Source organism: Globicephala melas, unplaced genomic scaffold (assembly GCF_963455315.2).
Source record: "Globicephala melas unplaced genomic scaffold, mGloMel1.2 SCAFFOLD_172, whole genome shotgun sequence".
NCBI classification, from domain to species: Eukaryota; Metazoa; Chordata; class Mammalia; order Artiodactyla; family Delphinidae; genus Globicephala; species Globicephala melas.
This window is the reverse complement of record NW_027207344.1, coordinates 434,507-458,449: the sequence shown is the minus strand read 5'-3', so window position 1 is coordinate 458,449 and position 23,943 is coordinate 434,507. Positions and strand designations below refer to the sequence as shown.

General features: G+C 66.9%; 9 non-coding genes across 9 annotated transcripts; all 9 read left to right on the top strand.

The window, feature by feature from the left end:
• The first annotated feature begins 2,631 nt into the window (after positions 1-2,631).
• Positions 2,632-2,750, top strand: LOC132596367 (5S ribosomal RNA). The gene has a single exon (XR_009562466.1). It is a non-coding gene; the product is annotated as a 5S ribosomal RNA (ribosomal RNA).
• A 2,696-nt stretch (positions 2,751-5,446) lies between these two features.
• Positions 5,447-5,565, top strand: LOC132596366 (5S ribosomal RNA). The gene has a single exon (XR_009562465.1). It is a non-coding gene; the product is annotated as a 5S ribosomal RNA (ribosomal RNA).
• A 2,696-nt stretch (positions 5,566-8,261) lies between these two features.
• Positions 8,262-8,380, top strand: LOC132596364 (5S ribosomal RNA). The gene has a single exon (XR_009562463.1). It is a non-coding gene; the product is annotated as a 5S ribosomal RNA (ribosomal RNA).
• A 2,697-nt stretch (positions 8,381-11,077) lies between these two features.
• On the top strand, positions 11,078-11,196 carry LOC132596363 (5S ribosomal RNA). Its single transcript, XR_009562461.1, has one exon. It is a non-coding gene; the product is annotated as a 5S ribosomal RNA (ribosomal RNA).
• A 932-nt stretch (positions 11,197-12,128) lies between these two features.
• LOC132596362 (5S ribosomal RNA) lies at positions 12,129-12,247 on the top strand. Its single transcript, XR_009562460.1, has one exon. It is a non-coding gene; the product is annotated as a 5S ribosomal RNA (ribosomal RNA).
• Positions 12,248-14,943: 2,696 nt separating this feature from the next.
• Positions 14,944-15,062, top strand: LOC132596361 (5S ribosomal RNA). Its single transcript, XR_009562459.1, has one exon. It is a non-coding gene; the product is annotated as a 5S ribosomal RNA (ribosomal RNA).
• Positions 15,063-17,758: 2,696 nt separating this feature from the next.
• LOC132596360 (5S ribosomal RNA) lies at positions 17,759-17,877 on the top strand. Its single transcript, XR_009562458.1, has one exon. It is a non-coding gene; the product is annotated as a 5S ribosomal RNA (ribosomal RNA).
• A 2,697-nt stretch (positions 17,878-20,574) lies between these two features.
• On the top strand, positions 20,575-20,693 carry LOC132596359 (5S ribosomal RNA). Its single transcript, XR_009562457.1, has one exon. It is a non-coding gene; the product is annotated as a 5S ribosomal RNA (ribosomal RNA).
• Positions 20,694-21,625: 932 nt separating this feature from the next.
• On the top strand, positions 21,626-21,744 carry LOC132596357 (5S ribosomal RNA). The gene has a single exon (XR_009562456.1). It is a non-coding gene; the product is annotated as a 5S ribosomal RNA (ribosomal RNA).
• Positions 21,745-23,943: the final 2,199 nt, after the last annotated feature.

Below are 23,943 nucleotides of genomic sequence, written 5' to 3'. Positions count from 1 at the left end.
CCCCGCCGAGCCCCGCTGCAGGCAGTAGTCAAGGTGGGTTTACCTGCCCGAGCAGGAAGCTTGGGCGATGGCAGAAGTGGGAAGAAACTCTTGAGCACAGGTTCTTGGGATCCACGGAGCAGCGCATGCACATGCGATGGGTGCCTACACAGCTGGCTTGCTTGTCTGTGGGGAAAGGCGAGATGGGTCAGGGCCTGGGTTCCTGAGGGGCTGAGAATCAAGGCAGGGATAGAAGAAAGGGGACAGGCCCACATCCCCTGAACCCACGCCGGCGCCCACTCACCTTTGTGGAAAATACGATTGAAAAGTGCCCGCAAGAATCTCTTCAGATGCCTCCAGAGTTGAGGGAAGAAGGGGAGGGGGGAGGCCGGGAGCAGGGTGAGCCCTGAAATCCAACCCTTATCCCGGTCACACCCCAGCAGCCCTCCCACCTCAGCCCCTTCAAGACCCCAGGGCTCCCCCAACCGCGCTGCACAGATCCTGCCCTGACCATAGTCACCATGTTGATCCCCACGTTGAGCAAGATGAAGCTGACCGGGATCAGAAGAATTGAGTATCCTTGCTCCTGGCATTTCCTGGGGATGGGGCCAGTGAACGGCTCGGCTCGGTAGTAGTTTCGCTCACCCATGGCTGTTGGTCCCAGGACTGCCTGGGCCCTCTGCCCTCCAGTTTTAACTGGGAGCCAGACTGGGTCATAATGGGGCAGGTGGTGAGGTCACAGTGAGGGAGGGGGATGAAAAGGAGGGCCCAGAGTGGCATTCCCTGGTAACCAAGGTCAGGTAAGCTGAGCCTGGACAGTCAAACAGGGCCCGGTGGCCGGCATACATCCCCTCGAGTGGTCATTCATTCGCTCACCGCCCGCTGACTCACTTGTTCAAATGACACATTGCGTCTCTTGGCCCCTCTTGAGACTAGGAAGACCTTGGCCTCAGAGGCCTGCTGAAGGCCTGGCTGGAGTCCAGAGCCTCAGCCTTCTTCATGCCCTTCACTGGGCCTGGAGCTGGACCTGCCCAGATGTGGAACCTCCCAGTTTGGAAGCAACTTCTTGTATGAGGCTCTCTGTGGACAGGGACAGCTGAGACACAGAGGAGGTGCCCAGAGACCAGGGGTTTGGAGTCTGCAGCTGCAGATGTACTTAGTGCATGGTATAGGACCAGGAGGGGCCTGCTGGCAGAACTGTGGCCACTAAACCAAAGGGACCCTCAGGCCAAGAAGGGGACACTGGCTTCTTATTGCAGGAAGCCAAGCGCAGGGACCCAGGCTGGCAGAAGGAGTGGCGCTTCCAAGCCACAGACCACCAATGTTTCCTGGACTCTGGCGCTCTTTATTCCTCTCTCCATGCCCTGCCGCCCCCTGCCCCTGCCCCCACTTGCTGCTGGTAAGTTCATTTTCCCAGTCTGGCTCCCGTGCAGAGAGGGCCTGGAGGCCGAGGTGGAAGGTAGCAGCGAGTTGGCCCGCGCTTGGCCCTCCTGCGGTTGCCGCTTCAGCACCAGACTGTCATACACCTGGTAGTTGGCATTGCCTCCCGGGTTCCGGCTGAGTGGCATGAAGGTGGGCGGGGGTGGAGGGTGCTCGGTAGCCTGGACGTCGGGCAGGAGGTGAGAGGGGCGGAGGAGCAGCGCTGAGCTGGGAGCCGGGGCCCGCTGGTCCGAGGCCTCGGCCAGTACCGTGAGGGAGGCGGAGGTGGCCACAGGGCGCCGCAAGGGCAGGATCTCAGCCCATTCGGCCGCCGGGTGCCGCACCTCGTGGGGATCGCGGGAGTAATCCAAGTGTCCCGTGGAGGGATGCAGGCTGCGGTTGGACTCGCTGTGAGCACAGCTGGGGAGGCTACGTCTCTGGGCCGGTGGGGTGTCGCGCTACCAGGCGTCGGGCCGGTAGACCCGAGGCACCAGAGCGGATGGAGGCTCAGAGCCCTCCAGACCCAGACTCCGCCATGGGCCCAGTTGCCGTCCTTTCGGCCCGCGAGCCCCTAGACCTGCACCTGGCCGCCCCCACCGGCGCCCAGCCCCGGCGCCGCCACCTGTGTGCCGGTGTGTCCCTCCACAGCTCCCTCCGACAAAAGCCCCCCCCCACCCCGCCCCTCTGGCGTGTCACCGCGGCCGGGTGCGGGAGCGGGATCGAGGGCAGGGGCCGCTTCCCCGGGCCTGCCGGCCACCAGGGGCGGGGTCCTGAGCTCGGCGGGGGGTGTGGGGGCAAGGGTGGCCTTGCCGGGGCTGAGGGGCCGTGGCGACTCAATGGTGGCTCCTGGTGGCTTCGGGCCAGCTGCTGTCGGGCAGGAGGGCCGGCCCGGGCTGCGGCCGGGCTGTGCCTAGGGCCGCGTGGGCGGGCAGGGCCGATGCCCAAGGGACCGCGGGCCCCGGGCCCTGAAGCCTCCGGGGCCACGTCCCTGTGAGCGACGTGCGGGATCTTGGGCGGGGCGCCAAGCGCCGAAGGGTTTGCTGGGTCACGGCCGCCCTGGGCTGGGAGGTGGTCGCCAAACCCTCCGCCGCCGCCCGATACCCGAGACCTCCGTTGCCCCTGCCTGGGTGGGCGAGGGGGCCCTGCCGGGGCGGGCCGGCCGCCAGGCTGGCGTTAAGGCGCCAGCGCCAGCGAAACTGGGCCTCAAGAGGCCGCCCGCGGCCCCCCGCCCCCGTCTACGGCCATACCACCCTGAACGCGCCCGATCTCGTCTGATCTCGGAAGCTAAGCAGGGTCGGGCCTGGTTAGTACTTGGATGGGAGACCGCCTGGGAATACCGGGTGCTGTAGGCTTTTTGCCTCCCGCTCCGCCCGCCTTCTCCTTTACTCGCCCGCGGCGGGGGGGCCGCCGGCTCCGCCCCCGCCGAGCCCCGCTGCAGGCAGTAGTCAAGGTGGGTTTACCTGCCCGAGCAGGAAGCTTGGGCGATGGCAGAAGTGGGAAGAAACTCTTGAGCACAGGTTCTTGGGATCCACGGAGCAGCGCATGCACATGCGATGGGTGCCTACACAGCTGGCTTGCTTGTCTGTGGGGAAAGGCGAGATGGGTCAGGGCCTGGGTTCCTGAGGGGCTGAGAATCAAAGCAGGGATAGAAGAAAGGGGACAGGCCCACATCCCCTGAACCCACGCCGGCGCCCACTCACCTTTGTGGAAAATACGATTGAAAAGTGCCCGCAAGAATCTCTTCAGATGCCTCCAGAGTTGAGGCAAGAAGGGGAGGGGGGAGGCCGGGAGCAGGGTGAGCCCTGAAATCCAACCCTTGTCCCGGTCACACCCCAGCAGCCCTCCCACCTCAGCCCCTTCAAGACCCCAGGGCTCCCCCAACCGCGCTGCACAGATCCTGCCCTGACCATAGTCACCATGTTGATCCCCACGTTGAGCAAGATGAAGCTGACCGGGATCAGAAGAATTGAGTATCCTTGCTCCTGGCATTTCCTGGGGATGGGGCCAGTGAACGGCTCGGCTCGGTAGTAGTTTCGCTCACCCATGGCCGTTGGTCCCAGGACTGCCTGGGCCCTCTGCCCTCCAGTTTTAACTGGGAGCCAGACTGGGTCATAATGGGGCAGGTGGTGAGGTCACAGTGAGGGAGGGGGATGAAAAGGAGGGCCCAGAGTGGCATTCCCTGGTAACCAGGGTCAGGTAAGCTGAGCCTGGACAGTCAAACAGGGCCCGGTGGCCGGCATACATCCCCTCGAGCGGTCATTCATTCGCTCACCGCCCGCTGACTCACTTGTTCAAATGACACATTGCGTCTCTTGGCCCCTCTTGAGACTAGGAAGACCTTGGCCTCAGAGGCCTGCTGAAGGCCTGGCTGGAGTCCAGAGCCTCAGCCTTCTTCATGCCCTTCACTGGGCCTGGAGCTGGACCTGCCCAGATGTGGAACCTCCCAGTTTGGAAGCAACTTCTTGTATGAGGCTCTCTGTGGACAGGGACAGCTGAGACACAGAGGAGGTGCCCAGAGACCAGGGGTTTGGAGTCTGCAGCTGCAGATGTACTTAGTGCATGGTATAGGACCAGGAGGGGCCTGCTGGCAGAACTGTGGCCACTAAACCAAAGGGACCCTCAGGCCAAGAAGGGGACACTGGCTTCTTATTGCAGGAAGCCAAGCGCAGGGACCCAGGCTGGCAGAAGGAGTGGCGCTTCCAAGCCACAGACCACCAATGTTTCCTGGACTCTGGCGCTCTTTATTCCTCTCTCCATGCCCTGCCGCCCCCTGCCCCTGCCCCCATTTGCTGCTGGTAAGTTCACTTTCCCAGTCTGGCTCCCGTGCAGAGAGGGCCTGGAGGCCGAGGTGGAAGGTAGCAGCGAGTTGGCCCGCGCTTGGCCCTCCTGCGGTTGCCGCTTCAGCACCAGACTGTCATACACCTGGTAGTTGGCATTGCCTCCCGGGTTCCGGCTGAGTGGCATGAAGGTGGGCGGGGGTGGAGGGTGCTCGGTAGCCTGGACGTCGGGCAGGAGGTGAGAGGGGCGGAGGAGCAGCGCTGAGCTGGGAGCCGGGGCCCGCTGGTCCAAGGCCTCGGCCAGTACCGTGAGGGAGGCGGAGGTGGCCACAGGGCGCCGCAAGGGCAGGATCTCAGCCCATTCGGCCGCCGGGTGCCGCACCTCGTGGGGATCGCGGGAGTAATCCAAGTGTCCCGTGGAGGGATGCAGGCTGCGGTTGGACTCGCTGTGAGCACAGCTGGGGAGGCTACGTCTGTGGGCCGGTGGGGTGTCGCGCTACCAGGCGTCGGGCCGGTAGACCCGAGGCAACAGAGCGGATGGAGGCTCAGAGCCCTCCAGACCCAGACTCCGCCATGGGCCCAGTTGCCGTCCTTTCGGCCCGCGAGCCCCTCGACCTGCACCTGGCCGCCCCCACCGGCGCCCAGCCCCGGCGCCGCCACCTGTGTGCCGGTATGTCCCTCCACAGCTCCCTCCGTCAAAAGCCCCCCCCCACCCCGCCCCTCTGGCGTGTCACCGCGGCCGGGTGCGGGAGCGGGATCGAGGGCAGGGGCCGCTTCCCCGGGCCTGCCGGCCACCAGGGGCGGGGTCCTGAGCTCGGCGGGGGGTGTGGGGGCAAGGGTGGCCTTGCCGGGGCTGAGGGGCCGTGGCGACTCAATGGTGGCTCCCGGTGGCTTCGGGCCAGCTGCTGTCGGGCAGGAGGGCCGGCCCGGGCTGCGGCCGGGCTGCGCCTAGGGCCGCGTGGGCGGGCAGGGCCGATGCCCAAGGGACCGCGGGCCCCGGGCCCTGAAGCCTCCGGGGCCACGTCCCTGTGAGCGACGTGCGGGATCTTGGGCGGGGCGCCAAGCGCCGAAGGGTTTGCTGGGTCACGGCCGCCCTGGGCTGGGAGGTGGTCGCCAAACCCTCCGCCGCCGCCCGATACCCGAGACCTCCGTTGCCCCTGCCTGGGCGGGCGAGGGGGCCCTGCCGGGGCGGGCCGGCCGCCAGGCTGGCGTTAAGGCGCCAGCGCCAGCGAAACTGGGCCTCAAGAGGCCGCCCGCGGCCCCCCGCCCCCGTCTACGGCCATACCACCCTGAACGCGCCCGATCTCGTCTGATCTCGGAAGCTAAGCAGGGTCGGGCCTGGTTAGTACTTGGATGGGAGACCGCCTGGGAATACCGGGTGCTGTAGGCTTTTTGCCTCCCGCTCCGCCCGCCTTCTCCTTTACTCGCCCGCGGCGGGGGGGCCGCCGGCTCCGCCCCCGCCGAGCCCCGCTGCAGGCAGTAGTCAAGGTGGGTTTACCTGCCCGAGCAGGAAGCTTGGGCGATGGCAGAAGTGGGAAGAAACTCTTGAGCACAGGTTCTTGGGATCCACGGAGCAGCGCATGCACATGCGATGGGTGCCTACACAGCTGGCTTGCTTGTCTGTGGGGAAAGGCGAGATGGGTCAGGGCCTGGGTTCCTGAGGGGCTGAGAATCAAGGCAGGGATAGAAGAAAGGGGACAGGCCCACATCCCCTGAACCCACGCCGGCGCCCACTCACCTTTGTGGAAAATACGATTGAAAAGTGCCCGCAAGAATCTCTTCAGATGCCTCCAGAGTTGAGGCAAGAAGGGGAGGGGGGAGGCCGGGAGCAGGGTGAGCCCTGAAATCCAACCCTTGTCCCGGTCACACCCCAGCAGCCCTCCCACCTCAGCCCCTTCAAGACCCCAGGGCTCCCCCAACCGCGCTGCACAGATCCTGCCCTGACCATAGTCACCATGTTGATCCCCACGTTGAGCAAGATGAAGCTGACCGGGATCAGAAGAATTGAGTATCCTTGCTCCTGGCATTTCCTGGGGATGGGGCCAGTGAACGGCTCGGCTCGGTAGTAGTTTCGCTCACCCATGGCTGTTGGTCCCAGGACTGCCTGGGCCCTCTGCCCTCCAGTTTTAACTGGGAGCCAGACTGGGTCATAATGGGGCAGGTGGTGAGGTCACAGTGAGGGAGGGGGATGAAAAGGAGGGCCCAGAGTGGCATTCCCTGGTAACCAAGGTCAGGTAAGCTGAGCCTGGACAGTCAAACAGGGCCCGGTGGCCGGCATACATCCCCTCGAGTGGTCATTCATTCGCTCACCGCCCGCTGACTCACTTGTTCAAATGACACATTGCGTCTCTTGGCCCCTCTTGAGACTAGGAAGACCTTGGCCTCAGAGGCCTGCTGAAGGCCTGGCTGGAGTCCAGAGCCTCAGCCTTCTTCATGCCCTTCACTGGGCCTGGAGCTGGACCTGCCCAGATGTGGAACCTCCCAGTTTGGAAGCAACTTCTTGTATGAGGCTCTCTGTGGACAGGGACAGCTGAGACACAGAGGAGGTGCCCAGAGACCAGGGGTTTGGAGTCTGCAGCTGCAGATGTACTTAGTGCATGGTATAGGACCAGGAGGGGCCTGCTGGCAGAACTGTGGCCACTAAACCAAAGGGACCCTCAGGCCAAGAAGGGGACACTGGCTTCTTATTGCAGGAAGCCAAGCGCAGGGACCCAGGCTGGCAGAAGGAGTGGCGCTTCCAAGCCACAGACCACCAATGTTTCCTGGACTCTGGCGCTCTTTATTCCTCTCTCCATGCCCTGCCGCCCCCTGCCCCTGCCCCCACTTGCTGCTGGTAAGTTCATTTTCCCAGTCTGGCTCCCGTGCAGAGAGGGCCTGGAGGCCGAGGTGGAAGGTAGCAGCGAGTTGGCCCGCGCTTGGCCCTCCTGCGGTTGCCGCTTCAGCACCAGACTGTCATACACCTGGTAGTTGGCATTGCCTCCCGGGTTCCGGCTGAGTGGCATGAAGGTGGGCGGGGGTGGAGGGTGCTCGGTAGCCTGGACGTCGGGCAGGAGGTGAGAGGGGCGGAGGAGCAGCGCTGAGCTGGGAGCCGGGGCCCGCTGGTCCGAGGCCTCGGCCAGTACCGTGAGGGAGGCGGAGGTGGCCACAGGGCGCCGCAAGGGCAGGATCTCAGCCCATTCGGCCGCCGGGTGCCGCACCTCGTGGGGATCGCGGGAGTAATCCAAGTGTCCCGTGGAGGGATGCAGGCTGCGGTTGGACTCGCTGTGAGCACAGCTGGGGAGGCTACGTCTGTGGGCCGGTGGGGTGTCGCGCTACCAGGCGTCGGGCCGGTAGACCCGAGGCACCAGAGCGGATGGAGGCTCAGAGCCCTCCAGACCCAGACTCCGCCATGGGCCCAGTTGCCGTCCTTTCGGCCCGCGAGCCCCTCGACCTGCACCTGGCCGCCCCCACCGGCGCCCAGCCCCGGCGCCGCCACCTGTGTGCCGGTGTGTCCCTCCACAGCTCCCTCCGACAAAAGCCCCCCCCCACCCCGCCCCTCTGGCGTGTCACCGCGGCCGGGTGCGGGAGCGGGATCGAGGGCAGGGGCCGCTTCCCCGGGCCTGCCGGCCACCAGGGGCGGGGTCCTGAGCTCGGCGGGGGGTGTGGGGGCAAGGGTGGCCTTGCCGGGGCTGAGGGGCCGTGGCGACTCAATGGTGGCTCCTGGTGGCTTCGGGCCAGCTGCTGTCGGCTAGGAGGGCCGGCCTGGGCTGCGGCCGGGCTGTGCCTAGGGCCGCGTGGGCGGGCAGGGCCGATGCCCAAGGGACCGCGGGCCCCGGGCCCTGAAGCCTCCGGGGCCACGTCCCTGTGAGCGACGTGCGGGATCTTGGGCGGGGCGCCAAGCGCCGAAGGGTTTGCTGGGTCACGGCCGCCCTGGGCTGGGAGGTGGTCGCCAAACCCTCCGCCGCCGCCCGATACCCGAGACCTCCGTTGCCCCTGCCTGGGCGGGCGAGGGGGCCCTGCCGGGGCGGGCCGGCCGCCAGGCTGGCGTTAAGGCGCCAGCGCCAGCGAAACTGGGCCTCAAGAGGCCGCCCGCGGCCCCCCGCCCCCGTCTACGGCCATACCACCCTGAACGCGCCCGATCTCGTCTGATCTCGGAAGCTAAGCAGGGTCGGGCCTGGTTAGTACTTGGATGGGAGACCGCCTGGGAATACCGGGTGCTGTAGGCTTTTTGCCTCCCGCTCCGCCCGCCTTCTCCTTTACTCGCCCGCGGCGGGGGGGCCGCCGGCTCCGCCCCCGCCGAGCCCCGCTGCAGGCAGTAGTCAAGGTGGGTTTACCTGCCCGAGCAGGAAGCTTGGGCGATGGCAGAAGTGGGAAGAAACTCTTGAGCACAGGTTCTTGGGATCCACGGAGCAGCGCATGCACATGCGATGGGTGCCTACACAGCTGGCTTGCTTGTCTGTGGGGAAAGGCGAGATGGGTCAGGGCCTGGGTTCCTGAGGGGCTGAGAATCAAGGCAGGGATAGAAGAAAGGGGACAGGCCCACATCCCCTGAACCCACGCCGGCGCCCACTCACCTTTGTGGAAAATACGATTGAAAAGTGCCCGCAAGAATCTCTTCAGATGCCTCCAGAGTTGAGGGAAGAAGGGGAGGGGGGAGGCCGGGAGCAGGGTGAGCCCTGAAATCCAACCCTTGTCCCGGTCACACCCCAGCAGCCCTCCCACCTCAGCCCCTTCAAGACCCCAGGGCTCCCCCAACCGCGCTGCACAGATCCTGCCCTGACCATAGTCACCATGTTGATCCCCACGTTGAGCAAGATGAAGCTGACCGGGATCAGAAGAATTGAGTATCCTTGCTCCTGGCATTTCCTGGGGATGGGGCCAGTGAACGGCTCGGCTCGGTAGTAGTTTCGCTCACCCATGGCCGTTGGTCCCAGGACTGCCTGGGCCCTCTGCCCTCCAGTTTTAACTGGGAGCCAGACTGGGTCATAATGGGGCAGGTGGTGAGGTCACAGTGAGGGAGGGGGATGAAAAGGAGGGCCCAGAGTGGCATTCCCTGGTAACCAGGGTCAGGTAAGCTGAGCCTGGACAGTCAAACAGGGCCCGGTGGCCGGCATACATCCCCTCGAGCGGTCATTCATTCGCTCACCGCCCGCTGACTCACTTGTTCAAATGACACATTGCGTCTCTTGGCCCCTCTTGAGACTAGGAAGACCTTGGCCTCAGAGGCCTGCTGAAGGCCTGGCTGGAGTCCAGAGCCTCAGCCTTCTTCATGCCCTTCACTGGGCCTGGAGCTGGACCTGCCCAGATGTGGAACCTCCCAGTTTGGAAGCAACTTCTTGTATGAGGCTCTCTGTGGACAGGGACAGCTGAGACACAGAGGAGGTGCCCAGAGACCAGGGGTTTGGAGTCTGCAGCTGCAGATGTACTTAGTGCATGGTATAGGACCAGGAGGGGCCTGCTGGCAGAACTGTGGCCACTAAACCAAAGGGACCCTCAGGCCAAGAAGGGGACACTGGCTTCTTATTGCAGGAAGCCAAGCGCAGGGACCCAGGCTGGCAGAAGGAGTGGCGCTTCCAAGCCACAGACCACCAATGTTTCCTGGACTCTGGCGCTCTTTATTCCTCTCTCCATGCCCTGCCGCCCCCTGCCCCTGCCCCCACTTGCTGCTGGTAAGTTCATTTTCCCAGTCTGGCTCCCGTGCAGAGAGGGCCTGGAGGCCGAGGTGGAAGGTAGCAGCGAGTTGGCCCGCGCTTGGCCCTCCTGCGGTTGCCGCTTCAGCACCAGACTGTCATACACCTGGTAGTTGGCATTGCCTCCCGGGTTCCGGCTGAGTGGCATGAAGGTGGGCGGGGGTGGAGGGTGCTCGGTAGCCTGGACGTCGGGCAGGAGGTGAGAGGGGCGGAGGAGCAGCGCTGAGCTGGGAGCCGGGGCCCGCTGGTCCGAGGCCTCGGCCAGTACCGTGAGGGAGGCGGAGGTGGCCACAGGGCGCCGCAAGGGCAGGATCTCAGCCCATTCGGCCGCCGGGTGCCGCACCTCGTGGGGATCGCGGGAGTAATCCAAGTGTCCCGTGGAGGGATGCAGGCTGCGGTTGGACTCGCTGTGAGCACAGCTGGGGAGGCTACGTCTGTGGGCCGGTGGGGTGTCGCGCTACCAGGCGTCGGGCCGGTAGACCCGAGGCACCAGAGCGGATGGAGGCTCAGAGCCCTCCAGAACCAGACTCCGCCATGGGCCCAGTTGCCGTCCTTTCGGCCCGCGAGCCCCTCGACCTGCACCTGGCCGCCCCCACCGGCGCCCAGCCCCGGCGCCGCCACCTGTGTGCCGGTGTGTCCCTCCACAGCTCCCTCCGACAAAAGCCCCACCCCCACCCCGCCCCTCTGGCGTGTCACCGCGGCCGGGTGCGGGAGCGGGATCGAGGGCAGGGGCCGCTTCCCCGGGCCTGCCGGCCACCAGGGGCGGGGTCCTGAGCTCGGCGGGGGGTGTGGGGGCAAGGGTGGCCTTGCCGGGGCTGAGGGGCCGTGGCGACTCAATGGTGGCTCCCGGTGGCTTCGGGCCAGCTGCTGTCGGGCAGGAGGGCCGGCCCGGGCTGCGGCCGGGCTGCGCCTAGGGCCGCGTGGGCGGGCAGGGCCGATGCCCAAGGGACCGCGGGCCCCGGGCCCTGAAGCCTCCGGGGCCACGTCCCTGTGAGCGACGTGCGGGATCTTGGGCGGGGCGCCAAGCGCCGAAGGGTTTGCTGGGTCACGGCCGCCCTGGGCTGGGAGGTGGTCGCCAAACCCTCCGCCGCCGCCCGATACCCGAGACCTCCGTTGCCCCTGCCTGGGCGGGCGAGGGGGCCCTGCCGGGGCGGGCCGGCCGCCAGGCTGGCGTTAAGGCGCCAGCGCCAGCGAAACTGGGCCTCAAGAGGCCGCCCGCGGCCCCCCGCCCCCGTCTACGGCCATACCACCCTGAACGCGCCCGATCTCGTCTGATCTCGGAAGCTAAGCAGGGTCGGGCCTGGTTAGTACTTGGATGGGAGACCGCCTGGGAATACCGGGTGCTGTAGGCTTTTTGCCTCCCGCTCCGCCCGCCTTCTCCTTTACTCGCCCGCGGCGGGGGCCGCCGGCTCCGCCCCCGCCGGGCCCCGCTGCAGGCCCCACCTCCTCAGGCCCCTCCCACCACGGCGCGCGCCGGCGGGGTCGCTCCCCGCCGGCCCGGCCGGCCAGGCGGCCAGAAGGCGGCCCTGGAAGGCAGGCGCACCCCAGACGCTCCCGGGGTGGCTGGCCCGGACCCAGACTCCGCCGCGGGCCCAGTTGCCGTCCTTTCGGCCCGCGAGCCCCTCGACCTGCACCTGGCCGCCCCCACCGGCGCCCAGCCCCGGCGCCGCCACCTGTGTGCCGGTGTGTCCCTCCACAGCTCCCTCCGACAAAAGCCCCCCCCCACCCCGCCCCTCTGGCGTGTCACCGCGGCCGGGTGCGGGAGCGGGATCGAGGGCAGGGGCCGCTTCCCCGGGCCTGCCGGCCACCAGGGGCGGGGTCCTGAGCTCGGCGGGGGGTGTGGGGGCAAGGGTGGCCTTGCCGGGGCTGAGGGGCCGTGGCGACTCATTGGTGGCTCCCGGTGGCTTCGGGCCAGCTGCTGTCGGGCAGGAGGGCCGGCCCGGGCTGCGGCCGGGCTGCGCCTAGGGCCGCGTGGGCGGGCAGGGCCGATGCCCAAGGGACCGCGGGCCCCGGGCCCTGAAGCCTCCGGGGCCACGTCCCTGTGAGCGACGTGCGGGATCTTGGGCGGGGCGCCAAGCGCCGAAGGGTTTGCTGGGTCACGGCCGCCCTGGGCTGGGAGGTGGTCGCCAAACCCTCCGCCGCCGCCCGATACCCGAGACCTCCGTTGCCCCTGCCTGGGCGGGCGAGGGGGCCCTGCCGGGGCGGGCCGGCCGCCAGGCTGGCGTTAAGGCGCCAGCGCCAGCGAAACTGGGCCTCAAGAGGCCGCCCGCGGCCCCCCGCCCCCGTCTACGGCCATACCACCCTGAACGCGCCCGATCTCGTCTGATCTCGGAAGCTAAGCAGGGTCGGGCCTGGTTAGTACTTGGATGGGAGACCGCCTGGGAATACCGGGTGCTGTAGGCTTTTTGCCTCCCGCTCCGCCCGCCTTCTCCTTTACTCGCCCGCGGCGGGGGGGCCGCCGGCTCCGCCCCCGCCGAGCCCCGCTGCAGGCAGTAGTCAAGGTGGGTTTACCTGCCCGAGCAGGAAGCTTGGGCGATGGCAGAAGTGGGAAGAAACTCTTGAGCACAGGTTCTTGGGATCCACGGAGCAGCGCATGCACATGCGATGGGTGCCTACACAGCTGGCTTGCTTGTCTGTGGGGAAAGGCGAGATGGGTCAGGGCCTGGGTTCCTGAGGGGCTGAGAATCAAGGCAGGGATAGAAGAAAGGGGACAGGCCCACATCCCCTGAACCCACGCCGGCGCCCACTCACCTTTGTGGAAAATACGATTGAAAAGTGCCCGCAAGAATCTCTTCAGATGCCTCCAGAGTTGAGGCAAGAAGGGGAGGGGGGAGGCCGGGAGCAGGGTGAGCCCTGAAATCCAACCCTTGTCCCGGTCACACCCCAGCAGCCCTCCCACCTCAGCCCCTTCAAGACCCCAGGGCTCCCCCAACCGCGCTGCACAGATCCTGCCCTGACCATAGTCACCATGTTGATCCCCACGTTGAGCAAGATGAAGCTGACCGGGATCAGAAGAATTGAGTATCCTTGCTCCTGGCATTTCCTGGGGATGGGGCCAGTGAACGGCTCGGCTCGGTAGTAGTTTCGCTCACCCATGGCCGTTGGTCCCAGGACTGCCTGGGCCCTCTGCCCTCCAGTTTTAACTGGGAGCCAGACTGGGTCATAATGGGGCAGGTGGTGAGGTCACAGTGAGGGAGGGGGATGAAAAGGAGGGCCCAGAGTGGCATTCCCTGGTAACCAGGGTCAGGTAAGCTGAGCCTGGACAGTCAAACAGGGCCCGGTGGCCGGCATACATCCCCTCGAGCGGTCATTCATTCGCTCACCGCCCGCTGACTCACTTGTTCAAATGACACATTGCGTCTCTTGGCCCCTCTTGAGACTAGGAAGACCTTGGCCTCAGAGGCCTGCTGAAGGCCTGGCTGGAGTCCAGAGCCTCAGCCTTCTTCATGCCCTTCACTGGGCCTGGAGCTGGACCTGCCCAGATGTGGAACCTCCCAGTTTGGAAGCAACTTCTTGTATGAGGCTCTCTGTGGACAGGGACAGCTGAGACACAGAGGAGGTGCCCAGAGACCAGGGGTTTGGAGTCTGCAGCTGCAGATGTACTTAGTGCATGGTATAGGACCAGGAGGGGCCTGCTGGCAGAACTGTGGCCACTAAACCAAAGGGACCCTCAGGCCAAGAAGGGGACACTGGCTTCTTATTGCAGGAAGCCAAGCGCAGGGACCCAGGCTGGCAGAAGGAGTGGCGCTTCCAAGCCACAGACCACCAATGTTTCCTGGACTCTGGCGCTCTTTATTCCTCTCTCCATGCCCTGCCGCCCCCTGCCCCTGCCCCCATTTGCTGCTGGTAAGTTCACTTTCCCAGTCTGGCTCCCGTGCAGAGAGGGCCTGGAGGCCGAGGTGGAAGGTAGCAGCGAGTTGGCCCGCGCTTGGCCCTCCTGCGGTTGCCGCTTCAGCACCAGACTGTCATACACCTGGTAGTTGGCATTGCCTCCCGGGTTCCGGCTGAGTGGCATGAAGGTGGGCGGGGGTGGAGGGTGCTCGGTAGCCTGGACGTCGGGCAGGAGGTGAGAGGGGCGGAGGAGCAGCGCTGAGCTGGGAGCCGGGGCCCGCTGGTCCAAGGCCTCGGCCAGTACCGTGAGGGAGGCGGAGGTGGCCACAGGGCGCCGCAAGGGCAGGATCTCAGCCCATTCGGCCGCCGGGTGCCGCACCTCGTGGGGATCGCGGGAGTAATCCAAGTGTCCCGTGGAGGGATGCAGGCTGCGGTTGGACTCGCTGTGAGCACAGCTGGGGAGGCTACGTCTGTGGGCCGGTGGGGTGTCGCGCTACCAGGCGTCGGGCCGGTAGACCCGAGGCAACAGAGCGGATGGAGGCTCAGAGCCCTCCAGACCCAGACTCCGCCATGGGCCCAGTTGCCGTCCTTTCGGCCCGCGAGCCCCTCGACCTGCACCTGGCCGCCCCCACCGGCGCCCAGCCCCGGCGCCGCCACCTGTGTGCCGGTATGTCCCTCCACAGCTCCCTCCGTCAAAAGCCCCCCCCCACCCCGCCCCTCTGGCGTGTCACCGCGGCCGGGTGCGGGAGCGGGATCGAGGGCAGGGGCCGCTTCCCCGGGCCTGCCGGCCACCAGGGGCGGGGTCCTGAGCTCGGCGGGGGGTGTGGGGGCAAGGGTGGCCTTGCCGGGGCTGAGGGGCCGTGGCGACTCAATGGTGGCTCCCGGTGGCTTCGGGCCAGCTGCTGTCGGGCAGGAGGGCCGGCCTGGGCTGCGGCCGGGCTGCGCCTAGGGCCGCGTGGGCGGGCAGGGCCGATGCCCAAGGGACCGCGGGCCCCGGGCCCTGAAGCCTCCGGGGCCACGTCCCTGTGAGCGACGTGCGGGATCTTGGGCGGGGCGCCAAGCGCCGAAGGGTTTGCTGGGTCACGGCCGCCCTGGGCTGGGAGGTGGTCGCCAAACCCTCCGCCGCCGCCCGATACCCGAGACCTCCGTTGCCCCTGCCTGGGCGGGCGAGGGGGCCCTGCCGGGGCGGGCCGGCCGCCAGGCTGGCGTTAAGGCGCCAGCGCCAGCGAAACTGGGCCTCAAGAGGCCGCCCGCGGCCCCCCGCCCCCGTCTACGGCCATACCACCCTGAACGCGCCCGATCTCGTCTGATCTCGGAAGCTAAGCAGGGTCGGGCCTGGTTAGTACTTGGATGGGAGACCGCCTGGGAATACCGGGTGCTGTAGGCTTTTTGCCTCCCGCTCCGCCCGCCTTCTCCTTTACTCGCCCGCGGCGGGGGGGCCGCCGGCTCCGCCCCCGCCGAGCCCCGCTGCAGGCAGTAGTCAAGGTGGGTTTACCTGCCCGAGCAGGAAGCTTGGGCGATGGCAGAAGTGGGAAGAAACTCTTGAGCACAGGTTCTTGGGATCCACGGAGCAGCGCATGCACATGCGATGGGTGCCTACACAGCTGGCTTGCTTGTCTGTGGGGAAAGGCGAGATGGGTCAGGGCCTGGGTTCCTGAGGGGCTGAGAATCAAAGCAGGGATAGAAGAAAGGGGACAGGCCCACATCCCCTGAACCCACGCCGGCGCCCACTCACCTTTGTGGAAAATACGATTGAAAAGTGCCCGCAAGAATCTCTTCAGATGCCTCCAGAGTTGAGGGAAGAAGGGGAGGGGGGAGGCCGGGAGCAGGGTGAGCCCTGAAATCCAACCCTTGTCCCGGTCACACCCCAGCAGCCCTCCCACCTCAGCCCCTTCAAGACCCCAGGGCTCCCCCAACCGCGCTGCACAGATCCTGCCCTGACCATAGTCACCATGTTGATCCCCACGTTGAGCAAGATGAAGCTGACCGGGATCAGAAGAATTGAGTATCCTTGCTCCTGGCATTTCCTGGGGATGGGGCCAGTGAACGGCTCGGCTCGGTAGTAGTTTCGCTCACCCATGGCCGTTGGTCCCAGGACTGCCTGGGCCCTCTGCCCTCCAGTTTTAACTGGGAGCCAGACTGGGTCATAATGGGGCAGGTGGTGAGGTCACAGTGAGGGAGGGGGATGAAAAGGAGGGCCCAGAGTGGCATTCCCTGGTAACCAGGGTCAGGTAAGCTGAGCCTGGACAGTCAAACAGGGCCCGGTGGCCGGCATACATCCCCTCGAGCGGTCATTCATTCGCTCACCGCCCGCTGACTCACTTGTTCAAATGACACATTGCGTCTCTTGGCCCCTCTTGAGACTAGGAAGACCTTGGCCTCAGAGGCCTGCTGAAGGCCTGGCTGGAGTCCAGAGCCTCAGCCTTCTTCATGCCCTTCACTGGGCCTGGAGCTGGACCTGCCCAGATGTGGAACCTCCCAGTTTGGAAGCAACTTCTTGTATGAGGCTCTCTGTGGACAGGGACAGCTGAGACACAGAGGAGGTGCCCAGAGACCAGGGGTTTGGAGTCTGCAGCTGCAGATGTACTTAGTGCATGGTATAGGACCAGGAGGGGCCTGCTGGCAGAACTGTGGCCACTAAACCAAAGGGACCCTCAGGCCAAGAAGGGGACACTGGCTTCTTATTGCAGGAAGCCAAGCGCAGGGACCCAGGCTGGCAGAAGGAGTGGCGCTTCCAAGCCACAGACCACCAATGTTTCCTGGACTCTGGCGCTCTTTATTCCTCTCTCCATGCCCTGCCGCCCCCTGCCCCTGCCCCCATTTGCTGCTGGTAAGTTCACTTTCCCAGTCTGGCTCCCGTGCAGAGAGGGCCTGGAGGCCGAGGTGGAAGGTAGCAGCGAGTTGGCCCGCGCTTGGCCCTCCTGCGGTTGCCGCTTCAGCACCAGACTGTCATACACCTGGTAGTTGGCATTGCCTCCCGGGTTCCGGCTGAGTGGCATGAAGGTGGGCGGGGGTGGAGGGTGCTCGGTAGCCTGGACGTCGGGCAGGAGGTGAGAGGGGCGGAGGAGCAGCGCTGAGCTGGGAGCCGGGGCCCGCTGGTCCAAGGCCTCGGCCAGTACCGTGAGGGAGGCGGAGGTGGCCACAGGGCGCCGCAAGGGCAGGATCTCAGCCCATTCGGCCGCCGGGTGCCGCACCTCGTGGGGATCGCGGGAGTAATCCAAGTGTCCCGTGGAGGGATGCAGGCTGCGGTTGGACTCGCTGTGAGCACAGCTGGGGAGGCTACGTCTGTGGGCCGGTGGGGTGTCGCGCTACCAGGCGTCGGGCCGGTAGACCCGAGGCAACAGAGCGGATGGAGGCTCAGAGCCCTCCAGACCCAGACTCCGCCATGGGCCCAGTTGCCGTCCTTTCGGCCCGCGAGCCCCTCGACCTGCACCTGGCCGCCCCCACCGGCGCCCAGCCCCGGCGCCGCCACCTGTGTGCCGGTGTGTCCCTCCACAGCTCCCTCCGACAAAAGCCCCCCCCCACCCCGCCCCTCTGGCGTGTCACCGCGGCCGGGTGCGGGAGCGGGATCGAGGGCAGGGGCCGCTTCCCCGGGCCTGCCGGCCACCAGGGGCGGGGTCCTGAGCTCGGCGGGGGGTGTGGGGGCAAGGGTGGCCTTGCCGGGGCTGAGGGGCCGTGGCGACTCATTGGTGGCTCCCGGTGGCTTCGGGCCAGCTGCTGTCGGGCAGGAGGGCCGGCCCGGGCTGCGGCCGGGCTGCGCCTAGGGCCGCGTGGGCGGGCAGGGCCGATGCCCAAGGGACCGCGGGCCCCGGGCCCTGAAGCCTCCGGGGCCACGTCCCTGTGAGCGACGTGCGGGATCTTGGGCGGGGCGCCAAGCGCCGAAGGGTTTGCTGGGTCACGGCCGCCCTGGGCTGGGAGGTGGTCGCCAAACCCTCCGCCGCCGCCCGATACCCGAGACCTCCGTTGCCCCTGCCTGGGCGGGCGAGGGGGCCCTGCCGGGGCGGGCCGGCCGCCAGGCTGGCGTTAAGGCGCCAGCGCCAGCGAAACTGGGCCTCAAGAGGCCGCCCGCGGCCCCCCGCCCCCGTCTACGGCCATACCACCCTGAACGCGCCCGATCTCGTCTGATCTCGGAAGCTAAGCAGGGTCGGGCCTGGTTAGTACTTGGATGGGAGACCGCCTGGGAATACCGGGTGCTGTAGGCTTTTTGCCTCCCGCTCCGCCCGCCTTCTCCTTTACTCGCCCGCGGCGGGGGGGCCGCCGGCTCCGCCCCCGCCGAGCCCCGCTGCAGGCAGTAGTCAAGGTGGGTTTACCTGCCCGAGCAGGAAGCTTGGGCGATGGCAGAAGTGGGAAGAAACTCTTGAGCACAGGTTCTTGGGATCCACGGAGCAGCGCATGCACATGCGATGGGTGCCTACACAGCTGGCTTGCTTGTCTGTGGGGAAAGGCGAGATGGGTCAGGGCCTGGGTTCCTGAGGGGCTGAGAATCAAGGCAGGGATAGAAGAAAGGGGACAGGCCCACATCCCCTGAACCCACGCCGGCGCCCACTCACCTTTGTGGAAAATACGATTGAAAAGTGCCCGCAAGAATCTCTTCAGATGCCTCCAGAGTTGAGGGAAGAAGGGGAGGGGGGAGGCCGGGAGCAGGGTGAGCCCTGAAATCCAACCCTTGTCCCGGTCACACCCCAGCAGCCCTCCCACCTCAGCCCCTTCAAGACCCCAGGGCTCCCCCAACCGCGCTGCACAGATCCTGCCCTGACCATAGTCACCATGTTGATCCCCACGTTGAGCAAGATGAAGCTGACCGGGATCAGAAGAATTGAGTATCCTTGCTCCTGGCATTTCCTGGGGATGGGGCCAGTGAACGGCTCGGCTCGGTAGTAGTTTCGCTCACCCATGGCCGTTGGTCCCAGGACTGCCTGGGCCCTCTGCCCTCCAGTTTTAACTGGGAGCCAGACTGGGTCATAATGGGGCAGGTGGTGAGGTCACAGTGAGGGAGGGGGATGAAAAGGAGGGCCCAGAGTGGCATTCCCTGGTAACCAGGGTCAGGTAAGCTGAGCCTGGACAGTCAAACAGGGCCCGGTGGCCGGCATACATCCCCTCGAGCGGTCATTCATTCGCTCACCGCCCGCTGACTCACTTGTTCAAATGACACATTGCGTCTCTTGGCCCCTCTTGAGACTAGGAAGACCTTGGCCTCAGAGGCCTGCTGAAGGCCTGGCTGGAGTCCAGAGCCTCAGCCTTCTTCATGCCCTTCACTGGGCCTGGAGCTGGACCTGCCCAGATGTGGAACCTCCCAGTTTGGAAGCAACTTCTTGTATGAGGCTCTCTGTGGACAGGGACAGCTGAGACACAGAGGAGGTGCCCAGAGACCAGGGGTTTGGAGTCTGCAGCTGCAGATGTACTTAGTGCATGGTATAGGACCAGGAGGGGCCTGCTGGCAGAACTGTGGCCACTAAACCAAAGGGACCCTCAGGCCAAGAAGGGGACACTGGCTTCTTATTGCAGGAAGCCAAGCGCAGGGACCCAGGCTGGCAGAAGGAGTGGCGCTTCCAAGCCACAGACCACCAATGTTTCCTGGACTCTGGCGCTCTTTATTCCTCTCTCCATGCCCTGCCGCCCCCTGCCCCTGCCCCCACTTGCTGCTGGTAAGTTCATTTTCCCAGTCTGGCTCCCGTGCAGAGAGGGCCTGGAGGCCGAGGTGGAAGGTAGCAGCGAGTTGGCCCGCGCTTGGCCCTCCTGCGGTTGCCGCTTCAGCACCAGACTGTCATACACCTGGTAGTTGGCATTGCCTCCCGGGTTCCGGCTGAGTGGCATGAAGGTGGGCGGGGGTGGAGGGTGCTCGGTAGCCTGGACGTCGGGCAGGAGGTGAGAGGGGCGGAGGAGCAGCGCTGAGCTGGGAGCCGGGGCCCGCTGGTCCGAGGCCTCGGCCAGTACCGTGAGGGAGGCGGAGGTGGCCACAGGGCGCCGCAAGGGCAGGATCTCAGCCCATTCGGCCGCCGGGTGCCGCACCTCGTGGGGATCGCGGGAGTAATCCAAGTGTCCCGTGGAGGGATGCAGGCTGCGGTTGGACTCGCTGTGAGCACAGCTGGGGAGGCTACGTCTGTGGGCCGGTGGGGTGTCGCGCTACCAGGCGTCGGGCCGGTAGACCCGAGGCACCAGAGCGGATGGAGGCTCAGAGCCCTCCAGAACCAGACTCCGCCATGGGCCCAGTTGCCGTCCTTTCGGCCCGCGAGCCCCTCGACCTGCACCTGGCCGCCCCCACCGGCGCCCAGCCCCGGCGCCGCCACCTGTGTGCCGGTGTGTCCCTCCACAGCTCCCTCCGACAAAAGCCCCACCCCCACCCCGCCCCTCTGGCGTGTCACCGCGGCCGGGTGCGGGAGCGGGATCGAGGGCAGGGGCCGCTTCCCCGGGCCTGCCGGCCACCAGGGGCGGGGTCCTGAGCTCGGCGGGGGGTGTGGGGGCAAGGGTGGCCTTGCCGGGGCTGAGGGGCCGTGGCGACTCAATGGTGGCTCCCGGTGGCTTCGGGCCAGCTGCTGTCGGGCAGGAGGGCCGGCCCGGGCTGCGGCCGGGCTGCGCCTAGGGCCGCGTGGGCGGGCAGGGCCGATGCCCAAGGGACCGCGGGCCCCGGGCCCTGAAGCCTCCGGGGCCACGTCCCTGTGAGCGACGTGCGGGATCTTGGGCGGGGCGCCAAGCGCCGAAGGGTTTGCTGGGTCACGGCCGCCCTGGGCTGGGAGGTGGTCGCCAAACCCTCCGCCGCCGCCCGATACCCGAGACCTCCGTTGCCCCTGCCTGGGCGGGCGAGGGGGCCCTGCCGGGGCGGGCCGGCCGCCAGGCTGGCGTTAAGGCGCCAGCGCCAGCGAAACTGGGCCTCAAGAGGCCGCCCGCGGCCCCCCGCCCCCGTCTACGGCCATACCACCCTGAACGCGCCCGATCTCGTCTGATCTCGGAAGCTAAGCAGGGTCGGGCCTGGTTAGTACTTGGATGGGAGACCGCCTGGGAATACCGGGTGCTGTAGGCTTTTTGCCTCCCGCTCCGCCCGCCTTCTCCTTTACTCGCCCGCGGCGGGGGCCGCCGGCTCCGCCCCCGCCGGGCCCCGCTGCAGGCCCCACCTCCTCAGGCCCCTCCCACCACGGCGCGCGCCGGCGGGGTCGCTCCCCGCCGGCCCGGCCGGCCAGGCGGCCAGAAGGCGGCCCTGGAAGGCAGGCGCACCCCAGACGCTCCCGGGGTGGCTGGCCCGGACCCAGACTCCGCCGCGGGCCCAGTTGCCGTCCTTTCGGCCCGCGAGCCCCTCGACCTGCACCTGGCCGCCCCCACCGGCGCCCAGCCCCGGCGCCGCCACCTGTGTGCCGGTGTGTCCCTCCACAGCTCCCTCCGACAAAAGCCCCCCCCCACCCCGCCCCTCTGGCGTGTCACCGCGGCCGGGTGCGGGAGCGGGATCGAGGGCAGGGGCCGCTTCCCCGGGCCTGCCGGCCACCAGGGGCGGGGTCCTGAGCTCGGCGGGGGGTGTGGGGGCAAGGGTGGCCTTGCCGGGGCTGAGGGGCCGTGGCGACTCATTGGTGGCTCCCGGTGGCTTCGGGCCAGCTGCTGTCGGGCAGGAGGGCCGGCCCGGGCTGCGGCCGGGCTGCGCCTAGGGCCGCGTGGGCGGGCAGGGCCGATGCCCAAGGGACCGCGGGCCCCGGGCCCTGAAGCCTCCGGGGCCACGTCCCTGTGAGCGACGTGCGGGATCTTGGGCGGGGCGCCAAGCGCCGAAGGGTTTGCTGGGTCACGGCCGCCCTGGGCTGGGAGGTGGTCGCCAAACCCTCCGCCGCCGCCCGATACCCGAGACCTCCGTTGCCCCTGCCTGGGCGGGCGAGGGGGCCCTGCCGGGGCGGGCCGGCCGCCAGGCTGGCGTTAAGGCGCCAGCGCCAGCGAAACTGGGCCTCAAGAGGCCGCCCGCGGCCCCCCGCCCCCGTCTACGGCCATACCACCCTGAACGCGCCCGATCTCGTCTGATCTCGGAAGCTAAGCAGGGTCGGGCCTGGTTAGTACTTGGATGGGAGACCGCCTGGGAATACCGGGTGCTGTAGGCTTTTTGCCTCCCGCTCCGCCCGCCTTCTCCTTTACTCGCCCGCGGCGGGGGGGCCGCCGGCTCCGCCCCCGCCGAGCCCCGCTGCAGGCAGTAGTCAAGGTGGGTTTACCTGCCCGAGCAGGAAGCTTGGGCGATGGCAGAAGTGGGAAGAAACTCTTGAGCACAGGTTCTTGGGATCCACGGAGCAGCGCATGCACATGCGATGGGTGCCTACACAGCTGGCTTGCTTGTCTGTGGGGAAAGGCGAGATGGGTCAGGGCCTGGGTTCCTGAGGGGCTGAGAATCAAGGCAGGGATAGAAGAAAGGGGACAGGCCCACATCCCCTGAACCCACGCCGGCGCCCACTCACCTTTGTGGAAAATACGATTGAAAAGTGCCCGCAAGAATCTCTTCAGATGCCTCCAGAGTTGAGGCAAGAAGGGGAGGGGGGAGGCCGGGAGCAGGGTGAGCCCTGAAATCCAACCCTTGTCCCGGTCACACCCCAGCAGCCCTCCCACCTCAGCCCCTTCAAGACCCCAGGGCTCCCCCAACCGCGCTGCACAGATCCTGCCCTGACCATAGTCACCATGTTGATCCCCACGTTGAGCAAGATGAAGCTGACCGGGATCAGAAGAATTGAGTATCCTTGCTCCTGGCATTTCCTGGGGATGGGGCCAGTGAACGGCTCGGCTCGGTAGTAGTTTCGCTCACCCATGGCCGTTGGTCCCAGGACTGCCTGGGCCCTCTGCCCTCCAGTTTTAACTGGGAGCCAGACTGGGTCATAATGGGGCAGGTGGTGAGGTCACAGTGAGGGAGGGGGATGAAAAGGAGGGCCCAGAGTGGCATTCCCTGGTAACCAGGGTCAGGTAAGCTGAGCCTGGACAGTCAAACAGGGCCCGGTGGCCGGCATACATCCCCTCGAGCGGTCATTCATTCGCTCACCGCCCGCTGACTCACTTGTTCAAATGACACATTGCGTCTCTTGGCCCCTCTTGAGACTAGGAAGACCTTGGCCTCAGAGGCCTGCTGAAGGCCTGGCTGGAGTCCAGAGCCTCAGCCTTCTTCATGCCCTTCACTGGGCCTGGAGCTGGACCTGCCCAGATGTGGAACCTCCCAGTTTGGAAGCAACTTCTTGTATGAGGCTCTCTGTGGACAGGGACAGCTGAGACACAGAGGAGGTGCCCAGAGACCAGGGGTTTGGAGTCTGCAGCTGCAGATGTACTTAGTGCATGGTATAGGACCAGGAGGGGCCTGCTGGCAGAACTGTGGCCACTAAACCAAAGGGACCCTCAGGCCAAGAAGGGGACACTGGCTTCTTATTGCAGGAAGCCAAGCGCAGGGACCCAGGCTGGCAGAAGGAGTGGCGCTTCCAAGCCACAGACCACCAATGTTTCCTGGACTCTGGCGCTCTTTATTCCTCTCTCCATGCCCTGCCGCCCCCTGCCCCTGCCCCCATTTGCTGCTGGTAAGTTCACTTTCCCAGTCTGGCTCCCGTGCAGAGAGGGCCTGGAGGCCGAGGTGGAAGGTAGCAGCGAGTTGGCCCGCGCTTGGCCCTCCTGCGGTTGCCGCTTCAGCACCAGACTGTCATACACCTGGTAGTTGGCATTGCCTCCCGGGTTCCGGCTGAGTGGCATGAAGGTGGGCGGGGGTGGAGGGTGCTCGGTAGCCTGGACGTCGGGCAGGAGGTGAGAGGGGCGGAGGAGCAGCGCTGAGCTGGGAGCCGGGGCCCGCTGGTCCAAGGCCTCGGCCAGTACCGTGAGGGAGGCGGAGGTGGCCACAGGGCGCCGCAAGGGCAGGATCTCAGCCCATTCGGCCGCCGGGTGCCGCACCTCGTGGGGATCGCGGGAGTAATCCAAGTGTCCCGTGGAGGGATGCAGGCTGCGGTTGGACTCGCTGTGAGCACAGCTGGGGAGGCTACGTCTGTGGGCCGGTGGGGTGTCGCGCTACCAGGCGTCGGGCCGGTAGACCCGAGGCAACAGAGCGGATGGAGGCTCAGAGCCCTCCAGACCCAGACTCCGCCATGGGCCCAGTTGCCGTCCTTTCGGCCCGCGAGCCCCTCGACCTGCACCTGGCCGCCCCCACCGGCGCCCAGCCCCGGCGCCGCCACCTGTGTGCCGGTATGTCCCTCCACAGCTCCCTCCGTCAAAAGCCCCCCCCCACCCCGCCCCTCTGGCGTGTCACCGCGGCCGGGTGCGGGAGCGGGATCGAGGGCAGGGGCCGC